A 10,841-nucleotide genomic window follows, 5' to 3' on the forward strand; every position below is an offset into this window, starting at 1 on the left:
AGCAATTGCCGGAAGCCATTGAAGCAACCACTCTGAACGGCAGTAGTCTGGCACGGATCACTATGAGGACTGAACCGGTTAAGATGTTGTTGTCGGGGAATCATTCAGAGTTTATCTCCTTCTTCATTCTGTCCTCGCCCCATGTTCCTCTGGTTCTTGGTTACCCCTGGCTGAAGGAACACAATCCCTCGTTTGATTGGGTGACGGGTAAGGTAACTAGTTGGAGCATTGATTGTCATGCTAACTGCCTTAGGACTGCCTGTTCTCCTGCCGTTTCCAGTCAGGTCAGTGATTCTGCTCCTCCTGATTTGTCCCTGGTTCCAGAAACATATCACGAGTTGGGTGAAGTATTCAGTAAACAGAAGGCTCTGTCCCTTCCTCCCCACCGACCTTATGACTGTGCGATTAATCTGTTTCCTGGAGCTGCCTTTCCCAAGGGACGGTTATACAGTATCTCTCGACCTGAACGTGAGGCCTTGGAGACCTACATCAAGGAGTCTCTAGCTGCAGGTCTCATTCGGCCCTCGTCATCACCTCTGGGAGCAGGATTTTTTTTTTGTGAGCAAGAAGGATGGCTCTCTTCGACCGTGTATTGATTATCAGGGTTTGAATGATATTACGGTCAAGAACAAGTATCCCCTGCCCTTGATGAGCTCGGCTTTCGATTCTTTACAGGGTGCTATGGTTTTTACGAAGCTTGATTTACGTAATGCTTATCATTTGGTTCGGATCAAAGAGGGGGACGAGTGGTTGACTGGGTTCAATACTCCGATGGGACATTTCGAGTACCAGGTGATGCCGTTTGGACTGACCAACGCTCCTGCTGTGTTCCAAAGTATGGTGAATGACGTTCTGAGAGATATGATTGGTATTTTTGTGTTCGTTTACCTGGATGATATCCTCATCTTCTCGAAGGAGCTTTCTAGCCACGTTCAGCATGTCAAGCAGGTCCTGCAGCGGTTATTGGAGAACTGTCTGTTCGTGAAGGCTGAGAAGTGTGATTTTTCACGCCCACACGATGTCCTTCCTCGGGTACATCATCTCCAGGGGAGAGATCAAGATGGACCAATAGAAGGTTCGGGCGGTTTGGGATTGGGTCCAGCCCGGTACGAGATTGCAGCTCCAGAGATTCCTGGGGTTTGCGAATTTTTATCGGAGGTTTATCCGTGATTACAGCCGGGTGGCCGCCCCTTTAACTGTACTGACGTCTTGCACCAGAAAGTTCTGTTGGTCTCCTGAGGCAGACCGAGCATTTCTAGATTTGAAGAGCCGATTTCTCTCTCAACCTGACACTTCCCGTCAGTTCGTTGTGGAGGTGGATGCGTCTGATGTGGGGGTGGGCGCCATCCTGTCCCAGCGTAGCTCCACTGACGGTAAACTCCATCCCTGCGCCTTCTACTCTTGTCGTCTTTCTCCAGCTGAAAGAAACTACGATGTAGGTAACCGGGAGCTTCTCGCTGTGAAGCTTGCCTTGGAGGAGTGGCATCACTGGTTGGAGGGAGCGGAGCAACCGTTTGTGGTCTGGACTGACCACAAGAATCTGGCTTACGTGCAATCGGCTAAACGTCTCAACTCCCGTCAGGCCCGGTGGGCTTTGTTTTTTGGACGCTTCAATTTTTCCCTGACGTTCCGACCTGGGTCGAAGAACGGGAAGGCGGACGCCCTGTCCCGGATGTTCTCCAAGACGGAGGAGAGTGGGGCCAAGACTGAGACGATTCTTCCCCAGATCGTTGTCGTGGGAGCCGTTACATGGAGCATTGAGGAGGTGATGGCGCATCTTCGGACACAGCCCAGGCCCGGTAACGGTCCACCCGGTCGGTTGTTCGTGCCTGAGTCGGTTCGTTCTGCTGTCCTTCAGTGGTCCCACGCCAGCAAGATAGCTTGTCACCCTGGTGTTGCTCGGACTATGGTGCTACTGCGCAGACGATTTTGGTGGCCTGCCATGGGAGAAGATACCCGGAGGTTTGTTGCCGCTTGTCCTGTTTGTGCGCAGAATAAGAGTACCAATCGGGCCAGCTCTGGGCTTCTTCACCCCCTACCTATTCCCTGGCGACCTTGGTCGCATCTAGCCCTGGATTTTGTCACGGGGTTGCACTCTTCTGTTGGTAACACGGTTATTCTGACCATTGTGGATAGATTCAGCAAGTTTGCCCATTTTGTTCCCCTCTCCAAGCTGCCTTCTGCCACTGAGACGTCCGAGATCCTGGTTAGGGAGGTGTTCAGGATCCACGGATTGCCCTGTGACATTGTTTCTGACCGTGGTCCTCAGTTTACCTCTGCTGTCTGGAAATCCTTCTGTTTGGCCATTGGAGCTACAGTCAGTCTCGCATCTGGATTTCACCCCCAATCTAATGGTCAGGCGGAGAGAGCCAACCAGAAGATGGAGTCCACGCTGCGCTGTCTTGTTTCCTCTGATCCCACCTCTTGGTCCTCTCAATTACCCTGGGTCGAGTATGCTCATAATACTCTCCCTTCATCTGCCACTGGGATGTCTCCCTTCCAGTGCCTGTACGGTTACCAACCTCCCTTGTTTCCTTCTCAGAGCGGGATCTCTCGGTTCCTTCTGTCCAGACCCACATTCGTCGTTGCCACCGCACCTGGCATCGGGCCAGGAAGGCCCTCCTTAAGGTTTCTGACCGGTATCAGATCCAGGCGAATCGTCGCCGTATTCCTGCCCCCGCTTATACCGTCGGAGATAGGGTTTGGTTGACTACAACTACACGGGATCTTCCTCTACGGACTGAGTCGCGGAAACTGTCACCGAAGTTCATTGGTCCGTTTGTAGTGGAGAAGATCATTAATCCTGTTGTCCGACTCAAGATTCCTCGGCGTCAGATCCTTGACGATGACCTGCTTCGTGACTTTTACCGCCTCCACCCTGGCGCTCCGGGTAGTCCGCCCGGTGGCGTTCGTCGGAGGGGGGGTACTGTCACGAATCCCGTTTCCTGAGTCTGTTTTTTGCCTGTGTTCTGTCCTGGAGTGTTTTTTCCGGCGTCCTGGAACGCACCCTGTCTGGTTGCCGGGCAATGTAGCCAGTTGGGAGTTCTGATTACCCGCACCTGTATCCCATCAGCTATCTGCACACCTGGTCCTGATCATCATCTCTCCTCTTCATAAGCCCGGACCTGACATCCATTCCCTGCCGGATCGTTAGCCATGAACAGTATGTTGTGCCATAGTATCAGCCTCAAGTTGGATAGAATTTGTTTTGTTTTTTACGTATTGCTTGCCTTAAACTTACCTCCGTTTGTTCTGTCTTCAGTTACTCACCCGGATCATTTACCCCATTCCCGCCTGGTCGTCGGAGGATTCCGCTACCCCATTGGATCCACCTATTTACTCCCATCAACTCACCACCGCTGCCCGCTACGCCACCTGGATATATCTACCCATTCACATTCACTTGTAAATAAATACTCACCTTCTTTCTACTCTCCTGGTCTGCTTCTGGGTTCGATTTTGAAAGAACGTGACACATATAGTGCATTTTGAAATTTGTAACTACGTTTTGAAATTCGTAACATGTAGTACAGCTTGCAAAGTCATAATATATATTACCTTTTGCAAATTTCTAACATATCGTAAGTTTGGAAAATTAGTAACAAATAATTTTGAATTGTAATTCGTAACATATCATACGAAATGGTTCATGGACATCCACAAGTTAAAACAAACCAAGTGAACTAAATGGAAGGTCTCAAATGTACGTACAGAATGATATGAAATGTTCCGAGAGCAGGTTGGGCTCAAACACATGGCTCCCATTGCAGTAGCATATAAACAGACCCATATTACACCAGCATAAGCATGCTCCCTATTTTATATTTTTGTAGGTATGTATAGTAAAACAAAAGAGCAAATAGACTTTCCTCACAGATACAGTCGAAGTCGGAAGTTTACATGCATTTAGGTTGGAGTCATTAAAACTCGTTTTTCAACCACTCTGCAAATTTCTTGTTAACAAACTGTAGTTTTGGCAAGTCGGATAGGACATCTACTTTATGCATGACACAAGTAATTTTTCCCCAAAATTTTTAGACAGACTATTTCACTTACAATTCACTGTATCACAATCCCAGTGGGTCAGAAGTTTACATACACTAAGTTGACTGTGCCTTTAAACTTAAAATGATGTCATGGCTTTAGAAGCTTCTGATGGGCTAATTGACATAATTTGAGTCAATTGGAGGTGTACCTGTGGATGTATTTCAAGGCCTACCTTCAAACTCAGTGCCTCTTTGCTTGACATGAGAAAATCAAAAGAACTCAGTCAAGACCTCAGAAAAAAATTGTAGAGCTCCACAACTCTGGTTCATCCTTGGGAGCAATTTTCAAACGCCTGAAGGTACCACGTTCATCTGTACAAACAATTTCGCAAGTATCAACACCATGGGACCACGCAGCTGTCATACCACTCAGGAAGGAGACGCATTCTGTCTCCTAGAGATGAACGTACTTTGGTGCGAAAAATGTGAATCAATGACAAAACATCAAAGGACCTTCTGAAGATGCTGGAGGAAACAGGTACAAAAGCATCTATATCCACAGTTAAACAAGTCCAATATCGACATAACCTGAAAGGCCGCTCAGCAAGGAAGAAGCCACTGCTCCAAAACCGCCATAAAAAAAGCCAGATTACAGTTTGCAACTGCACATGGGAACAAAGATTGTACTTTTTGGAAAAATGTCCTCTGGTCTGATGAAACAAAAATATAACTGTTTGGCCATAATGACCATCATTATGTTTGGAGGAAAAAGGGGGCTGCTTGCAAGCCGAAGAATACCATCCCAACCGTGAAGCATGGGGTTGGCAGCATCATGTTGTGAGGTGCTTTGCTGCAGGAGGGACTGTTGCACTTCACAAAATAGATGGCATCATGAGGGAGGAAAATTACGTGGATATATTGAAGCAACATCTCAAGACATCAGTCAGGAAGTTAAAGCTTGGTCGCAAATGGGTCTTCCAAATGGACAATGACCCCAAGCATACTTCCAAAGTTGTGGCAAAATGGCTTAAGGACAACAAAGTCAAGGTATTGGAGTGGTAATCACAAAGCCCTGACCTCAATCCTATAGACAATTTGTGGGCAGAACTAAAAAAGCATGTGCGAGCAAGGAGGCCTACAAACCTGACTCAGTTACACCAGCTCTGTCAGGAGGAATGGGCCAACATTCACCCAACTTATTGTGGGAAGCTTGTGGAAGGCTACCCAAAACATTTGGCCCAAGTTAAACAATTTGAAGGCAATGCTAGCAACTAATTGAGTGTATGTAAACTTTTGACCCACTGGGAATGTGATGAAAGAAATAAAAGCGGAAATAAATAATTCTCTCTATTATTCTGACATTTCACATTCTTAAAATAAAGTGGTGATCCTAACTGACCTAAGACAGGGAATGTTTACTAGGATGAAATGTCAGGAATTGGGAAAAACTGAGTTTAAATGCATTTCGCTAAGGTGTATGTAAACTCCCGACTTCAACTGTAAGTTGTTTAGTTGTATAAAATACAATACCACAAAAAAAATATATTCATGTCAGGTTTGATGAAAATACAATAGAATATAAAGCAATTCCAATTAGTATTAGATTGTCATATCCTCTTTCCTTCACACTCAAAATAATGAAGTCACTGTTGATGTTGATGTGATTTTGATGTAGGTGAAAGTTATGTAGACTAAACTGAGTCTGACAGAGTTATTTATACACCAGTCAACAAGTTAATGACCTTGTGATCTTTGTTTTCTACATGTACATTTGTAACACGTGCTATTATCAGAATAGATAAGGCTGAGTAATCTTGGAGATAAACAGCTAAAACGTAATTCCAATTTATGGAGCTATGCAGTATAATTGAATGATCAGGATATAGTGATATGGAAGGGAATAACATGAAACATGTACACGTGTTAAACATGTAACAGAGTAGTTGTTAACATTACTACACATAGAATCTCAAGAGCATGTACAGGAACCAGGCAACATACTGCATGTGTACTTATTCCACATCAGATATTTTACTGCAGTTGATGACTAAATTCATTTAGATTTGTGGTAGGTGACAATTATTCAATTAGTTCAATGTTTCCTTACATCTACGGTCCTGGTGCAATTGCAATCCACACTCTTATACATCACCAAGTGTGTGTGTATATGTGCGTGCATGTGTGAGTACGTGTGCGTGTGCTTGCGCATGTGACTTAACTAAATTACTTGGTTTTGAGAATTAAAAAGACAATAGCCCGTAATATTCATATCAAAATATCTTACAGAAAGAATGTTACCTACAATATAAAACATCTCAGTATGTTGAGCCCAGAAAATTGTATCCTGTGCTTCAGACTAAGTTATGGGAATAAATGCTCTGGATCTGTCAGTCCAGTGGTGACCCTCCACCTCACACAGGGTCAGGTGTTCACTTCTTCCTGGAATGACCACGTTGATGTATCGACCCTCCATCCCGTTACACTGGGAGCTGGGATAGAGGAGAGAACAGCACACCTGCAGGATGACATAGAAACGGATTTAGAACAGCAGCAACAGTAAGTGACATGTTTTTATAAACATACAGTGAACCATTGAATAATGTATAAAAATGGTACACGTTTCTTGATGTAGTAAATCTAAAAGTCTGTTTGTACAGAGTAGCGTAAAACAGTCAATCTGAGGTTATATCGATAGTTCACCTGGGATTGTTGTTGTCATTGTTGTCATTGATAGAGGAATTCTAAATCCCTTTATGTTTTGTTGCCAAAACCAATTCAATTCACACTCATTTCTAATTCATAATAAGTTGTAAGTTTATCATTTGCATGAATTAGCAAGAGACCAGTCTTAAAAACAAGTTCAGCATTTATTCTTGATGAGTACTCACCCAAAATACAAAGAACATTACATTTTAAAGAAAGTGAACATAAAATGACGTCATCAGTTTCACACCCTCTCCCAGCCTTACAATGGCGTAGTATTCGGTCCTGGAGATAGTTTCACTCCCCTCATAAACTACATTCCAACCTGTCTAAAGGATATACTTCTCTCCACTAATGGAATCCAACCAAAACATTCTTATCTGTTTGAAAAACTATCTTATCCCTCCTTCTTAAACTTTCCCAGGAGACACAGACACAATTAATTTCTGCTTACATTTTCAGTAACAGTTCAACTAAAAACCCATACTTTTCAAATCATAACATAATAGTATTAGCATAAATGGTTCTAATCATTAATGTATACATAATTGATCATCTAAACTACAATTTCCTCTAACAGTCATCCAGGGTACCTATGATGTGGATCTCAGCTCCATTGAGTCTGCTGTAATAATTCATGTTCTTTCTGTTGGTCATGTGGAACACTTTGTAGTTATTAAACAGGCCCAGTCGCCACCAGGGGTTTAAGGTCATGGCATGTGCCAAATCACTGTCAAGGTATCCATTAATGGTGTTTTGAGCATTAAAAAATTCCCACATTGATCACTTGGTGGCTTTCCTCATAAAGCCACGTTCTTTCGACACAAAATAGTACAAAAAGAGTTGTGAGAAACAACCTAATTGTGTTACACATTTTAATGAGTCGATCTATGATTGCTCTGAATTAGTTAATAATAACCTTTATTATTCCTTACTCCAACAATACTAAAATGGAATTTTAAGGGATGGGGCTTGTTCTTACCAGTTGGGTTGAGATACACATAAACCTCCACTTCACAGAGTTTTAGAAGACTGTTCTTTGAATCTGTTCAATGATTCCCAACCAAATTTCCTGAGCTTGAGCTTGGGCAAATACAATGAATATACAGTATGTTGCCTGAAGAGGTTGGTAGAATCTTATTCAAAATTATTCACAACTGTAATGGCTGCCAAAGGTGTTCCCACCAAGTGTTAACCCTGGGGCGTGAAGACACACACAATAAATCTTCATTTTGAAAACGTTCTATAATTTTTTCTTTCACTTTGAAAATGGGGAGCAGGCTGTGTAGATCGGTAGGGTGTGTAGACTTTCACTAGCGGCTGTATACACCAGTCAGATACCAGTTCAAAGAGAGTGAGACGTTTACTGCTTTGTTTTTTCACGCAAAAAATGCATGGTATTTTTCAGAACAGATAAGGTGCAATAACGTTCAAGATAAATAACTGAAACGTGATTCCAGTTTATGCAGTTATACAGTACGTGATCAAATGTGTGGGATGATGTGTGATACAACAACAGGAAGCATTTGCAGATTAACAAGGGAGGACTGAGGGCAAAGGACAGGCACAGCAACAAGGAAACTGTTATACTTACAGTACTTACATTACATGCTTTCTTATACTATTTCACATATTTAAATGTAACCATTACAGATTAGTTAGTTTCCTAGTACACTTTGAAATTGTATGAAATAGTGTGGTTTTAAACTTGTTTTAATTGTTAACTATTATTCAAGGTGAACTAGTGTTGATGTTGATTAATCACAGATGACAATCCTGCAATAAATAGGGGAAAGGAATCTGTCTGTTTCTGTGTTGTATTCTCAAATGAACATGACCTTTTATTTTAGTCATATGCCTCTCCAATTAGCTTTATTTGATTGTCACTATTTTTTCAGGATATCAGCTATGTGAACTCTTTTTGAGGCTGCAACGCCAATGCAGACATAGGCCTACAGCAGAGTTTTCCAACTCCAGTCCTTGAGTAACCCAATGGCACATATTTTTGTTGTAGCCCTGTATAAACATAACTGATTAAGGGCCTTATGTAGGCTCTAACAGTTGGTGGGCACCGTTTGTCACCGTTATAGTGCAATTAATGTATTGTTTAGAGCTGTGTAGTGGCTTGCTGGCATGCATCCTACTTGTTTTTTTTTGCCCCACCAAGACTTACATGCTAAAATTGCCACTGGTCCTCGCTTGCAACAGTCACTACTGAGTTCCAAACAGCCTCTGGAAACAATGTCAGCACAAGAACTGTTGGTCGGAAGCTTCATGAAATGGGTTTCCATGGCCGAGCAGCCACACACAAGCCTAAGATCACCATGCGCAATGCCAAGCGATGGCTGGAGTGGTGTATAGCTTGCCGCCATTGGACTCTGGAGTGATGAATCACATTTCGCCATCTGGCAGTCCGAGGGACAAATTTGGTTTTGTGGATGCCAAGAGAACCTAACTGCCTGAATGCGTAGTTCCAACTGTAAAGTTTGGTGGAGGAGTAATGATCTAACTGTATTCCATCTGTCCCTCTCCTCGCCCCTAACTGGGCTCGAACCAGGGACCCTCTGCACACATCGACAACAGTCACCCTAAGCATCGTTACCTATCGCGCCACAAAAGCCGCTGCCCTTGCAGGGCAAGTGAAACAACTACTTCAAGGTCTCAGAGCAAATTACGTCACCGATTGAAACGCTATTAGCCTGCACCCCACTAACTAGCTAGCCATTTCACCCCCCCCCCCTTTTGACCTCCTATTTTTCCGCAGCAACCAGTGATCTGGATCAACAGCATCAATGTAACAGTGTTCCATCTGTGAACAGAGTGCCCCATAGTGGCGGTGGGGTTATGGTATGTGGAGGCATAAGCTATGGACAACAAACACAATTGCATTTTATTGATGGCAATTTAAATGCAACAGAGATGCCGTGACGAGATCCTGATGCCCATTGTCATGCTATTCGTCTATCGCCATCACCTCATGTCTCAGTATCATAATGCACGGCCCCATGTCGAAAGGATCTGTGCACAATTCCTGGAATCTTGCCTGAATACTCACCAGACATGTCACCCATTGAGCATGTTTGGGATGCTCTGGGTTGTCGTGTACCACAACGTGTTTCACTTTCCACCAATATCCAGTAACCTCACACAGCCTTTGAAGAGGAGTGGGACAACATTCCACAGTCCACAATCAACGGCCTGATCAACTCGAAGGATATGTGCATGAAGCAAATGGTGGTCAACTAGATACTGACTGGTTTTCTGATCCACGCCCCTAACTTTTTTAAAGGTATCTGAGACTGGGTATCTGTGACTAGAATAACATATGCATATATGTTATCCCAGTAATGTGACATTCATAGATTAAGGCCTAATGAATGTATTTAAATTGACTGATTTCCTTACACTAAGTCAAATCTCAGTCAAATCTATGAAATTTTGCATTAGGCCTAATTCTAAAGTAGCTAAACAGTAGTAAGTAGTTGAAAAGTTCCTAAAATGCTAAAGTTGTTAGGGTTAAGGTTAGGAGTTAGGTTAAAGGGTTAAGGTTAGGGTTAGCTAAAAGGGTTAAGGTTAGGGTTAGAAACCTTAATTGGTCTACACTGTCAAGTTCTTGCCTGGTTTAGATCTTATCTGTTGGAAAGATATCAGTTCTTCTCTCAACATGGTAAAGTCCCAAAATTGCCTATCCTGGAAGCCTGTGTTTCAGACGTAAGGAAGTGGATGGCGGCATTTTTTAAAACTTGAAAACTTGAAGACTAAACAGAGATGCTAATTCTAGGTCCAAAGAAACAAAGAGATCTGCTGTTGGATCTGACGATTAATCTTGATGGTTGTACAGTCCTCTAAAAAAAACTGTGAAGGACCTCTAAGTTACTCTGGACCACGATCTCTCTTTTGACAAACATATCAAGAATATTTCAAGGGCAGCTTTTTTCCATCTTTGTAACATTGCAAAATTCTTAAACTTGTTGTCCAAAAATGATGCAGAAAAGATAATCCATGCTTTTGTCACGTCTAGATTAGACTACTGCAATGCTCTACTCTCTGGCTACCCAGATAAAGGACTAAATAAACTTTAGTTAGTGCTAAACACGGCTGCTAGAATCGTGACTAGAACCAAAACATTTGATCATAATACTCCAGTGCTAG

Source organism: Oncorhynchus nerka, linkage group LG14 (assembly GCF_034236695.1).
Source record: "Oncorhynchus nerka isolate Pitt River linkage group LG14, Oner_Uvic_2.0, whole genome shotgun sequence".
In the NCBI taxonomy this organism is placed as follows: Eukaryota; Metazoa; Chordata; class Actinopteri; order Salmoniformes; family Salmonidae; genus Oncorhynchus; species Oncorhynchus nerka.